Source organism: Eutrema salsugineum, unplaced genomic scaffold, assembly GCF_000478725.1.
Source record: "Eutrema salsugineum unplaced genomic scaffold, Eutsalg1_0 scaffold_12, whole genome shotgun sequence".
In the NCBI taxonomy this organism is placed as follows: Eukaryota; Viridiplantae; Streptophyta; class Magnoliopsida; order Brassicales; family Brassicaceae; genus Eutrema; species Eutrema salsugineum.
The window spans coordinates 735,195-749,494 of NW_006256895.1; positions in this window are offsets into that span (position 1 = coordinate 735,195).

Here is a 14,300-nt window from a genome sequence, read left to right on the forward strand (position 1 = left end):
TCAGAGTCGATGGTGTGGTGGTTAGTCTTCATCAGTCTACTAACTAATTCATCACATAAGTCTTCGTCAAAGCCTATACTGAAAGTTAAAAAAATCACTAACTTGAGCTTTTAGTCATTCATTGTCTAACTAAGAGATGCTCCTAAACTTTGAAATACTATGCTTTGAATGAAATATGGGAGAAAGTTGGTTCGTCAGCAACAAGAGACAGACTGCATATATGTTTCCATTCAAAGTAGAGTTTTTACACATCCAAAATGTCACAGAACAAAAAGATCCACACAGAACAACTGTATTTCTCAATATATAAATAACTAAACATGAATCTTAATTTAGAATCCAATCATATTGATCATCATTATGTAGTTAGAAAGCAAAGCTCTTTACCACTTCACCTTTGCTTTTATTCTAATGAAACTCCATCATCAGAAATGACATATAAAAAAACACAATATTAGAAGTGAAGAGTGAACACTTCTCAGATTTAGAGTAGGGCTAGTGTATGTGTATATCTCACAGACCTTCTATCGATGATTTGAATGGTCTTATGCAATCTTGTTGTACACCAGAATATCATCAAAGTAAACTACCAAAAAATTCTCAACGTAAAACTTGATTTATTATCTCATGAAAGTACTAGGAGCATTCAAACCAAATGGCATGATTATCCATTCAGAAAACTCATTCTTTTTTTTTAATGTGGTTTTCCATTCATCTCCTTCATTCATCTTATTTGCTAATAACCAGTTCTCAAATGCTATATCTGAAATTATCATTGATCATTCAACTCATCTAACATGTCTGTATATAACAGTACTTGATGATTATCTTCTGATAGCTCGGCTATCTACTTGATGGTCATTCTTTCCCTCACATAAACTCTATCAATCAGCTCTTGTATTTTATTTCAAAATTCCTTAGATTTCTCTGAGTTACATGTTTAAGCTGGTCGATTTTGTAGACGTGCATAAGGCAACACATCAATTTAGTGTAAAGACCTTTTTCCCTTATTAAGCTTCCCAACAACATGTGTTTCTTCTATTTAAAAAAAAAAAATACTTTCCATGCAACTATTTTCTTTTAATTGCTTTTTCATGTCAAAAAGAGTAGGAACCAATAGTTGCCAACATTCTATGTAAGTGTTCTTGTACCCATCATGCATAACACTCCTATAGACTCCCAAGGTCTTGTAAGTAACATATGATACGCATCTACTAGAATAACATCATTTTTCACCTCATCCTGATAGTTCTTTCCAACAAAGAATGAAACAATAACTTGTTTTAATACAGTTCGTTTGCAGCCATCATAATTACCACTTTAGCTTTTGTGGTTGTTTATGTTTTGTAGTAGGTTGGCTGAGCTTTTCCACAAGTGTACTAGACGATACATTGCTACAACCTCTATTGTCGATGATCATATTGCAAATTGATCTCCCCATAATATGCAACAAGAAGTACATAACAACAGAATGTAAAAGTCTTTAAATCACCAATAACTCCCCACGATAATATTTTTCAACAACCCCTTTGTCTTCATCTTGAACCTTCTAATCCACTGTAGCCAAGTCAAAAGAATCTTGCTTCATTTATTCTTTTTCTCTTGATATTTTTAAATTGCCATAACTCTTTGATTGATACATTCAGCCTGAAAATACTCAAAACCATGACATTTAGAACAATTCTTCTTCACATTAAGGTTAGTATGTATAGTTGTAGCCTTCACATAAACCTTCTTAGTATTGCTGCTAGGATCACACTAAAACCCACCTTTGGATTCAATGAAGAGCTAGAATTGTTAGGTCATGGTAAGGATTCTTCACCCTTAAACCCACCTTTGGATTCAATGAAGAGCCAGAATTGTTAAATCATGAAATTTGATAGCAAGCTTCTATACGACACGAAGATTTTAAAAAGGTGGCATCTCCACCTTAAACCAGCCTCATTTTCATTGTCCAGATTGAAGAAATAGGATCGCTTCTCCGATCTCCTATTCAAATATTTCACTTAATTTTCATATTATGCCAGATAAAATTACAGGTATGTAACTTTGGTGGCAGAGTAACTCAGAGATTATAACACCTCCACACATGGTGGCTTACACGCATATTCATAATTTATATTGGAATAGATTAAAAGTTCATAACTTTCTTGTAATCATCATGTAAGAATCTCCTCTTCCCAAGTTGTTTTAGCTTTGTCTAAAACTAGCTCATTGGAACTTAAGAGTATTCCACCATAGGTTAGCATAAACCTTCAACATATTTTGGGTTCCCCCGTTAAACTTTTTTATTGTATTCTTTGTTTTCAAATGGTATCAGGGCCATGTCTTTTGTTCGCGGTGCGAGATATATAGTTAGAGGTCATATTTATTAAGATTCTTAGGTTTAAGTTTCTTGTGATCTTTTCTTAATCTCATTGTTAGTTTCTTGAAAAAAAGAAATTTATTCTCCTAGAGTATTTTAGTCATTCCAAGAAAGAGTTATAAGTCCTATTGTTGCTAGACAGGATTGTAAGGAGTCATAAATCTTTTCTCTAAACATATTAAAAATGAGTTTAATTAATAAATCAACATCAAAAAGATCTGAGTCTGCCTCTTCATCTATGTCTGATAGGAAGTCTCTTAGAAACTCAAAAATGTTATCACTAGTCATGAAATAACTATAGATGATTTTCAAGGTTCAATTGATAATTAGAAAACTCCAAAAGTTCATAAAGAACAAATTTTTCAAATTTTAAAATTAAATTTTCTAAGAACAAATTACTCAATCAAAACTGAAGAACGAGACATACAACTTACAAAATATTTTGAAACAATTCATTTGTTTTCTGAAAATGCTTTAAAAAGACATAGAGAAAATGGATTTAAATATATACATATTGGTTAAGTTCAAGTTGGAATTTAACTACTTTCAAAAGAAGGATTAAATACTTCAATTTTAGCTATTTGACGAGTTACACGATTTAATATATTTGAAGATTCATTACTAAGCTCTATTGAATCAAGTTTGTGTCTAATTTTTATTTTATTGCTATGCATATTTTACAGTATCTTTAAAAGACAAAACATTTTAAAATCTTTCGTTTTACAAATTAAAACTCACAATTATGAAATCATCGAAGGATATATACCAATTACTTTAATTTTTAAAGTTAGTTATAAAGCCATGACAAGTGCTTTCTCTTCAAAAGTAAAAATTTCGAGTTAAAAAAGTGGAACCCTTTTTCTACAAACAGATCTTTCGAGATCCAATTACGAAATTCTAAGATCTTTTCAACGGAAAGACATTGATCTTCCTGATGAATTTACAAAACCTTTAGAGCCAAATACACGTTTAAAATACATTGGACAATTTCACGATGCAAAAGTAACAAACAAAAAATTCATAAGAAATAACCATGAAAATATAGATGATTACTCATGTGAATCTTCCTCTCTTCCATAAATTATTAATGTAGGAAGAGTTTCCCAATTAGCACATAATTTTTCCAGAATGGAAAATTGTTCAAAATTTCAACCACGGTTTTTAACTTCTGATATTCCAAATTCTATTTTGAGAAATGTTGAGTTTCGAACACAAATCCCAAAACCTGTTACAAAGCAGAAAGTTGTTTTCAACATAATGACTTTCTCAGCTACTACATATAATATGATAAATGAGTTACATGTTTTAGAAAAAGATTTTCAAATCGGTAAAAGTTTTTTCATGAAGAATTTGTTTTCTAAAAAACAACACCAAAAAAAGACTTTGGTTTTTTAAATTTTTTTTTAAAATAGAAATATATCCAAGAAAAATTTTACAAATATCTCTATGAACATAAAATACAAAAAAAAATTTCAATTGGTTTGAATACTATGCATTCAAAAATAGTATCTATTTTCCTATTTTCTAAAACTGCAAATCAAATCACTAATCACAATAAAACCCCTGAATGGGAAACTTTATGCCAATGAAAAAATTATCCGTTCCAATCACCCCCCTCAACAAGCAATCAAGCTTGAACGGTTAGGAACACCAATTGAAGCGATTCCTTTTAAACGTCTCCAAGAAGATGATAAGACTAATATCAAAAATATCATCGTCCAAAACAATTTTTCAAATATGAATCTTGGAACGATAAACAAACAGCTTGATAGAATCGAAAAATCGATTCAAAATCAACCTATCACTCCAATAATTTCTCCCTAAGAAAAGAAAACAAAAATAATATCCAAGCCTTTCCAAATTTCTAGCTCCAGCGTCAAAACTTACCAAGAGACGAATATAGAATTCATTTGTGCTCTCCAAAGTCAACTAAGTAAGGTAGGCATAGGAGAAAGTAACACACCTCATGAATTCGATATTCCCGATAATCCTACTTCTAAAGTCCAAATAAATACACTAGCTAATGAATCCTATGTTAGTGAATCCTTTGAGCAAAATTCAATCCCTGAGATTAACCATCAAGATCGTAAATTATCTCTGCCCCTAACCTAAGTCAATTTCAAACAACAGAATAATCTAGGTTCAGTTCATCTTCAGTTTATGACTGGAATATCTATGGAATATCTGAGTACAATATCTTAAATTTCCTACAAAAATGACAATGGCCGCAAACGCCTATAGAACTCAAGTAGGAAATGAGGATATAATCGTAGCTGAAGTCCTAATATCTGGCTTTTCAGGACAACTTAAAGGATGGTAAGATAACTACCTAAACAATCAGCAATGCTCAGAAATCCTAGATGTCGTCAAAACGGATGAGGATAATGTACCCATGTGATAACACTGTATTTTGACCACTTTTATGGATCGATTTTAAATGTTTTTCAAATGATTTTTATTTCTTTTAAGTTTTTTTACTATTATTTTCTAGTATTTGTAGTTCCAAGACTCTTTTCAAGTTATTTAGGCAAAAAAAGTTCATTTTGAAGCAAAAGATCATTTTGGATAAATTCAGGCTGTCAGAAGTTTCACATCCGATGAAGAATTTCTCACCGTCAGATCATCCCCAAAATGTAACCTAATATAGAGGAGACAACTAGCGTTCAAATGAAATTGGTTTGAAAACAATCCAATGGTTAGATCTCCAGATATCCTTGATTCACTGAAGACATGTTCTGCAGTCTCGCGAAGGAAGCAAGCGCACAATGAAGATTCAACCTCAAAGACCAATCCCCGCGGGTCCAGGAGCCACGACCGCGGGGAACACACTCTCGACCGCGGTTATGAGTCTCTGGACGCGGCCAAACCCCAATTCACCGCGGTCAGTTGCCTCGCGACCAGTGCCGACTAAAAAGCTGGCCCATGACCCTGTTTCAAGCCCAATTCGTCTTCTCTTCATAGAAAACCCTAAGGACGACTGGAGAGATTTGGAGACCTATAAATATGTATTTCTGGAGACCTATTTTCGTGTGCCTCAGAAGAATCCCTTTTGGGAGCCACCAAATTTAGTTTTCTAGGGGTTTTTATGTTCTTATGTTTTTAGTTCTTTGTTTAGGGAGATAGAGATCTTGAACCCTCTTTATGTTCTACCTTTATTTTAATTTGGTTTTTACTCTTATGCATCTTTCAATTTAGTTTTTATCTTCTTCATATTAGATTAGTTGTTTTAAAGGATTTGAAGAGAAGTTTTCTCCGAGCTTAGATCTCGAAATCGAGATTCTTCTTCTTCTTCTTCTCCTTGTCTGTTTTTCTCTAGTTATTTCTTCTTATTAATCTATGCACGTCTCTTCAATTTACTTACGCACGTTTAGGAATGATGAGGTATGAGTTTAAAGGCTCGATCGAAGGGAATCGACTATGTTCGATAAGGATCTTCGCGAGATAAACCAAAGCCGAATTCTAGAAATCTTTCTTCTAAACTTATACTTAAAGCATGGATCTAGCGTCGCGAACTAGAGACTGATCTAGGTCCTTGGTGTTGCGAAAGTATTCATCTGGGGCTGGATCTAGTTTGAGAAGAGCAGATCAACCATAGGAGTGGAAACCTACCTATGGGCGAGCTGTGAATGTTGACGAGTCTTAAGCATATTTCATCTTTTCCCTTCCAGGGCCAGAGTGGAAACCTACTGGTCAGGGTTGCGAGAGATAGTTGGTTATGATCACGACAGTGGCATAGTCATACGTCCGTGACTCGAGTTCTAAGAATTTACTAGGATCAATATTAAGAGCTTTGTTCATCCTTTAGATTTATTATCGATTTATTCACTTCTAGTTTTCAAAACCTTTTTTAAAACCCTTTTTAAAACCCTTTTTAAAACTCTTTTCAAAACCTTTTCAAATCCCTTTTTAAAATACATATATAGAAATCGCACAACCTATCCAAAACCCGTTTTTCGTCTTAGACTTCGTTTACTAATTCTGGTTCTAAGGTTCTGCAGGTAAAGCGTGGATTCTCTGTGGATCGACACCCTAAGTACTACAACGCACTGTTGTGCACTTGCAGATATCTAGGGTTATAAATTTAAAACATGAAGCCGTTAAGTCAACCCTAGCAGCATCACCATACTAGATAATTTTGGGAACCTCCAACAAGATGCTCTAGCTACCTTAGTTATAGCCATAACCTTGCATTTCATAGGAGATCCCTCAGTACTTAGAGATAAGAACGCCGAACTCCTTTCAAATCTTAAATGCAAAAGGCTTAGTGATTTCCAGTGGTACAAAAACACTTTCCCTACTAGGGTTCTACTCCGCCATGATTCAAACCAACCTTTTTGAAAAGAAAACTTCTTCACAGGACTCCCAACCCTTCTAGGAGAAAAAGTTTGAAATAAAATCCGCTTATGGAGAGTTGATCAGTATTGTTCAACAAGAAGGTCCCAAGATCTGTCAAGATCTAAATCTCCAGAAACATCTGAAATGGGAACTCAAAGAACAAAAGTAGAATTAGGCTCCTTTTGTAGACAATTCGAAATTGATCCCACCAAAATAGTAAATCCTGCATAGCAGATTGCAGTAATTTTTACTACTCTAAAAATAACCTGGAAAATACTCTAAAATCTCTAAAAACCATAGACCTCGTAAACATTCCTGGCAAAGACCTCAAAAGAAATTTACTTCAAAAGAAATACCAACCAATAAGCCATTCTACAAAAATCTCACATGCCATTATAAAAAGGTTCATATTTCAAAATTATGCCGTTTTAATAGAAAAATCCAAGAACTAGGCTTTGGAGAAGAACTTTCAAGTAAAATATCAAATCTCTTGTTATATCATTCATCATCATCGGTTAATGATTCTGATTCATCATTATTCTCTGAAAAAGCCGTACAAGTTGATGAGCTAAAAAACTCATCAATCGGCTCTAAATCTGATGAAAAGAAAATAAACGTACTTACAAAAGATCAAGAATTTCAGATTGAAATCTTGAATTCCATTTCAAATCCTTAAACCAAACAAAAATTCCTAGAAACAATCCTTTCATTCCTGAACGAAAAAGAAATAAAAAACCTTTGAAAACACATCAAAGCCTCATAATCCAACATCTTCAGTGTCATCTTATGACCTAACAACAATCCTTAACAAAAGAAAGATGGTTCTAAAACAACATTTCAAGATCTTAGAATGGAAATAAAGGAAGTAAAAATGATCTCAAAACTCTTAAAGGAAAAAAAAAAGATTCAGAGTATTTTCACTCAATTCTATCTTCTAACAAAGGGAATCATGATTTTAGTTCTGATGAACAAGAAAATGATGACCTAGATAACATAGAAGATGATTTCAATCTCAGAGAACAAATATTCTGCCCCTAATGATTTTCTATGTGTTTTAAGAGAAATCACTTCCCGAAAATATAAAATAAAAATCACACTTGTTTTTTCTGAAAATTACAAAATTGATATGATTGCTCTGTTTGGTTCAGGTGCTGATCTTAACTGCATCAAGTCTGGGCTTTCATCTAGAAACACGAGAAAAATTATCTGCTGCTAATAATTCCAAACTTCGCATAACATATAAAACAGAAGCTTCTGTTTCAAAAGATATTATATTTATCAGATGATATATACCAAAATGTTATATTAGGAACTTCCTTCATAAATTTAACCACACCATAGAAAGTTATGGATGATTCAATTTCCTTTAAAACCCCAAACAAAAAGCTATCTTTCCCATTTCTTGAAACACCAAAAAAGCAAAGTCTAAATTTAATAAAAAGCTTGTTCAATACAAGAAATTTTCTAAAATTATTTAATATATAGTAAAACGTTCTATTTGGAAAATTTAAAATCTAAAATTTTTACTGCAAAGGACAAAAAAAGCTTTGAATACAAAAGAAGCAAAAGAAAAAATTTTAAATCTAGAAAAACTTTTTGAAAAGAAAATCTGTTCAGATTTACCAACACCCTTTTGGAATTGTAAACAACACATTGTTGATTTGCCATACGATGGAAATTTCAATGAAAAATAAATTCTCACTAAGGCTCTTCCTATATATCTGAAATCGAGAGAAACACTCATAGGTTGGTAATTAATTATGAACCTTTAAATACTGCATTAACATGGACTAGATATCCAATACCTAATAAAAATATTTACTTCAAAAACTTTATTCTGCCCACATATTTTCAAAATTTGATCTTAAATCAGGATTTTGGCAAATTCAAATATCTGAAACTGATAGTTATAAAACGGCATTTATAGTTCGTTTTGGTCATTTACCAGTGGAATGTAATGCTATTAGGTTTAAAAAATGTACCTTCGGAATTTCAAAGAATAATAAATTATATATTTTCTGATTATTCAGAATTTTATCTATTCCTAGTATCGCATGGAACTAGAATAGACACTAGTATGGCTAACCAACGTGTCACCTTAACCAACTAATCACTTAAACTCGAAGAGTAGATAATGCATTAGCTGAATTGAATTCATTATTGCTCACTTCTTCTCTATAGGTAGCTTTCGTCTCCTACACCGACTATGTTCTTCTGAAGCTATGTATGGCCATCTGATACATCACTCCCGTGTCTCTGATCAATCTTAGGTTCAGAGAGTAGTTCATGATTCTAACTTCACGCATTAAGTTCAGCTTAGAAGAGATGAGATCTTGAATATGGTTTGAGAAAACCTAATAACCCTAATCGAACATGTTGATCCCTTCAATTAATCCTTAAAACCCAACTACTAAACTACTCTAACATGATGCATGAAAGATAAAAATAAATGAATGATACATAAACTGAAATAGAAAGATAAATAGATAAAAAGGAAATAGGTCAAAGGTTTAAAGGAAGAATCCCTCTCTCCTTCACCTAAACCCTAAAAAGAAAAGTTTGGTGGCTTACACACGGATTCATCATTTATATATGAATTAATTCACAATTTGAGCCTTTTAACCTCCCCTCCCACTCCCCTCCCCCCTCCCCCCCCCCGTAAAAAAAAAAAATCTTGCATCTGATCATTTATCATCTTCTTGTTGCGAATAACGTAAGATTGTAGATAGTAAAAAATAATAGTGTATGAGAAAAAGTTCAATATTAAAGAAATCTATTATTTTTAGAAAAAGTTCAATATTAAAAAAAATCTATTATTTTCGCAATTGTTAGTTTTTTTCAAATAATCAAAAATTTATCTTTTAATTTAAAAAATCTTTCAAGTAGAATTATGTGTTATATATATATATATATATATATATAAACTTTTGATTTCATTAAAAGCCCAAATGGGCGATAAAAGGTTTCGAAGCCCAACAACTCTGATGATTACAATCAGATTTTACAGTAAAGCCCAACTAAAAGAACACATATTGAATTTAGATAAGGCTCAACATAACATTGACATGCGTCCAACACGTGTTGCGAATAGTTGAAGAGGAAAGAGTTTTGCCGCCAACGAACCGCCATGGTGAGACTGCGGAGGACCTAACAATTTCCATCAATTCTCGGTCTTCTGCTTCAAAAACCAGTTACTTCCTCCTTCCTCAGCGTCTCCTCCTCCTTGGCGCATCTCTCCTCTCTTCCTCTCTCTTCTCTCTCAGCCTTCTCCTTCTCTCTTCCATCGCCACCATGTTGCAAAGCTATTATCCAGCGAATCGTGAGGATCTACGAGACTATATGTATATCCATTTGAAGCCCCGAGTTTCAGTTTTCTGTGTAGACAAAGTTTGTCCAGATTGGATATCGGTGCCAAGAGTTATGGCTGTTTCTGTGTCAGGTGTTAGATCTGCTCAAATATAAAGAAAGGAGGAAAATGTATTTTCAACCAGAAAGGTAAAGGTTAGGCCTGTGATTTTTATCCGAACCCAAAAACCCGAACCAACCCGATCCGATAAAAGGTAATTTGGATATCATTCGGTTTAGTGGATATAACCAATCGGTTTTTTTTTGAAATTGTTCGGTTATTATGTCGGTTCGGATTATAACCGATATCCGAGCAAATATCCGAACATCCGATCTTCTTCCCATTTTTCATTTTCACCAAGATTCATTTTCCAAAATCTGTTCAAAACATCCCTAAATTCACTCGATTCTCGAAGCGTCGAAGTCGATCCAACCCTATCGTATCCCTTCTTAAGAGATTTTATCAAGCCGCAAAACTGGCAGCCGTAAAAACTCTACTCAATCCACTCACCTCCTCTCTGGAAAACGATAATCCTCCTTCTGAAAATTCACGAAATCACTCGCACTCTCAGGTATGTATTTCGTTTTAATTTTGTTACAATTATCGATTATATTGAGCAGAAAGTCAGAAACCATAGGTTACTTGCAATTTTATTTTGAAATGATATGATGTTGGGTTTTTTTTTGGTTCATCTGATTTCGTTTTCTCATTGTTGTTTTTGAATTTTGATTTTGCAGATGGATTATTCTGCATCTCCGGATGACCCAAATACACATGAAAGTGCAGATACAGTGCCTACTGTTGTCGACGACGCCACTGCACAACCTGGAAAAAGAAAAGCCAAAAACAATCCACGGGGAAGTGAAACATCATCTAAACCCAAGAAGCAGCTTTGCACAAGATCATTCGTATGGGATCACTACACAAGGCTTGAGAATGACCATGATCGCTGCAAATGTCACTACTGTGGAAGGGAATTTAGCTGCCCATCGGTTAATGGTACAACAAATTTGAAAAACCATCTGGACAAGTGTAAGCAGTTCACGGTGTGGCAGGAAGTGCATAAAAACCAGGCTGTTTTGCAACGAGAGGGCAGCGAAGGTACTGTTAAGTTTGGTAAAGTTTATGAAGATGTTTTTCATGAGGCTACTAATGAACTACTTGTTTTGGGAGAGCTGCCTCTATCATTTGTTGAGAGTCTAGCGTGGAGGCATTTCTGCCATAAGGTGAAGCTTCACAATCCTCAATCTAGAAGGACAACAACAAAGGAGTTAGTAGCAATGTATGTGAGGAAGAAAGAAGAAATGAAGAAGATGATTGGCAATCGAAGGGTCTCTCTAACCACTGAAATCTGGGTTGCTCCAAACACAGGTAACAGCTACATGGTCATAACTGCTCATTTCATTGATGCAAATTGGTGTTTGCGAAAGCTTATCATTGGGTTTAAGTATGTCTCGGATCACAAAGGAAAGACTATAGCAACATGTCTTCTCGATTGCTTGGCTGAGTGGGGTATAAAGAAGGTGTTTACCATCACGGTGGATAATGCTACAGCTAATAACTCAGCTCTCAGGGATTTCAAGGAAGAATTCAAAAAGGTGGGAGAGAATGCTATGGTTTTAGATGGTAAGCATATGCACATGAGGTGTGCTGCTCATATCATCAACTTAGTTGCACAAGATGGTATGCAAGCCGTGGATGCTAATGTCTCTGCTATTTGTAATGGTGTGGCTTATGTCAGAAGCTCTTCTGCTCGGTTGCAGTCTTTTGAGCTGAAAGTTGACAGTGGTAAGATGAGCAGAGGTAGCTTGAGTTTAGATGTTAAAACTCATTAGAACAGCACTTATCTCATGTTGACGAGAGCTCTGAAGTTTAAGGTGGCATTCGATAAGATGCAGCTTGAAGATAAGTTGTACATTGATCATTTTGCTGAGAATGAAGACGGACAAAAAAAAGGGTTGGCCCTCCGTGTGACAATGATTGGGATGCAGTTTACAGGTTGGTAAAATTTCTCAAAATTTTTTACGAATCTACACTGGTAGTTTCTGCTTCTAATCGGGTTAATGCATGCTATTGCTATAATGAGATTTGCACTATTGAGAAGAATCTCATTAACTTGTGTCACGAGTCTGATGATAATTTGAGAACAAAGGCAGTGTCAATGAGGCAAAAGTTTGACAAGTATTGGGCAGGTCTGAAGAAAATTAACCGGCTTTTGATTATTGCTAGTGTGCTTGATCCTAGGAATAAAATGCATTTTGCTGTGATGTGTTTTGAGATGGTCTACGGACAGGGTAGTGCAGAAAGCATTGAGCTTCAAAAATCAGTCACCGATGTGTTAGAGAATCTTTTTAAGGAGTATACTTCTGTTTTAAGCAAACCCGAGACTAGTTCTACTGGTGTGTCTCAATCTCAATCAGCTGGCCCATCATCTCAGAGTGATCAAGATCAGTTTGAGGTGGATTTAGATGAGGATACTGGTAGTGGTGGGTATGAAAGAATCGATTGTCTCTACAGAGCAATGGTTAATGAAAATAGATTCTAGTGATGAGCTTGAGCTTTATTTGAAAGAGAAGGTTGAGAATCCAGCGGTTATGAAGGGAACAGAGTGGAGTGTGTTAGGCTGGTGGCAACGCAATGCTGTGAAGTATCCTATTCTTTCTGAGATAGCTAGAGATGTGCTAGCAATGCAGGTGACATCTGGTTGCATCTGAATCCGCTTTTAGCACAAGTGGTCGCATTCTTGATCCATATAGGAGTTGTCTTACACATTATATGATCGAGGTGTTAATGTGCACAGAGCAGTGGCTTAAATGCTCTATACATATAACTGAAAAGGGTTCAGTTACGACTACTAAGCAACTCATGGCAGACATCGAACTACAAGATGAAATTCAAAAAGGTAAATAACTAAATGTAGTGGTTTTTGTACTTGATTACTTCTTATTCAATATTCACTAATCACTATATGTTTTTGTGTCTGTTGTAGAGTTTCATAACAAATAGTGAAAAGTGGAAACAACTCTTGGAGTTGGAGGATTCTGATGTCTTCTACGGTAAAAGGTATTTCTTATTTCCAGATTCAGCTATATTGTTTTGTTAGTTGTCAGTTCTCATTTCTCAATTCTCAATTCTTACGAGTTACAAAATGTATTGTTTTGACTTTTGAGTTTCAGACTACAAGATTCTTCTTCATCAAGGTGTGAAATTTGGATGCTTCCTCTTGCTCGGATGCTTTGGTTTTCTTATGCAACTTTTTCTCTTTATCTTATTTTCATTTTAGGAATCTGAACTTTGGTTGATTGGTTGTTTTCTTATGCAATTTTCTATCTTTTTTTTTATGGATTTTGGAATTATGGATTTGTCATTTATGTTTGGAACTTTGGATTTTGGAATTTGGATGTTGAAACTTTGAAGTTTGAACTTACATCTTTGCTTTAGTGTTTGCCTATTATTCTATTACGTATGAATCGATTGAATCTTTCATTTTTAGCATTGGGAAGTTGTCAATTTTTTGTCTTTTTGGTTATATTTGTTTCGGTTATACTCGGTTTTAATGTATATTTTGGATTTTTACGGTTAGTTTCGGGTAAATTGGTTACAAATAACCAAATCTGATTTAAACTGTTAATTTTCGATTACAATTCGGATCCAAAATCAAGTATCCATACCGATCTGAAATCGGCAAAATCCGAACCAAATAAATCTGATATTATGTCGGTTTTCATATGGGTACTAAAATTCAAATACCGAAATAACCGATACCCGAAAAAACCGACCGAACCCGAACCCAAAAACCGAACGCCCAGGCCTAGTAAAGGTGAGGGCTCAATGCTATTCATATTCCTTCATACATATGTTTTAGTGATGTGATTAGTTTATTCCTAAACCAAAACATGTTTTGATAAGTTAGGTTGTTAGAATTGACTGAATGTTGGTGATAGTTGCTGTTGATGATTTTAATGTTAGATTCATAAGTTTCTTTGGTCCTGTTTGAGAGTCTTGAACATAGTTAATATCTTCTGTAGGAATAAAACAACATTGCTTGATTAGAATCGAGTTAGGCATTCGCCACAGGTTGGGTGTGGACTTGCTTGCTGGGGCAGAATGTAGCTTGAAGGAGCTGGCTGTTCTCAACGTCATGTGGTTATGGTGAACCACGAGATTATCTATGTGACAAAAAAAAGAGAAAGAAAAATGGTGGCGGCTCGAATCGCGGTCTTTTAAACGCAGGGCGGGTCGAGGGTCACAGTG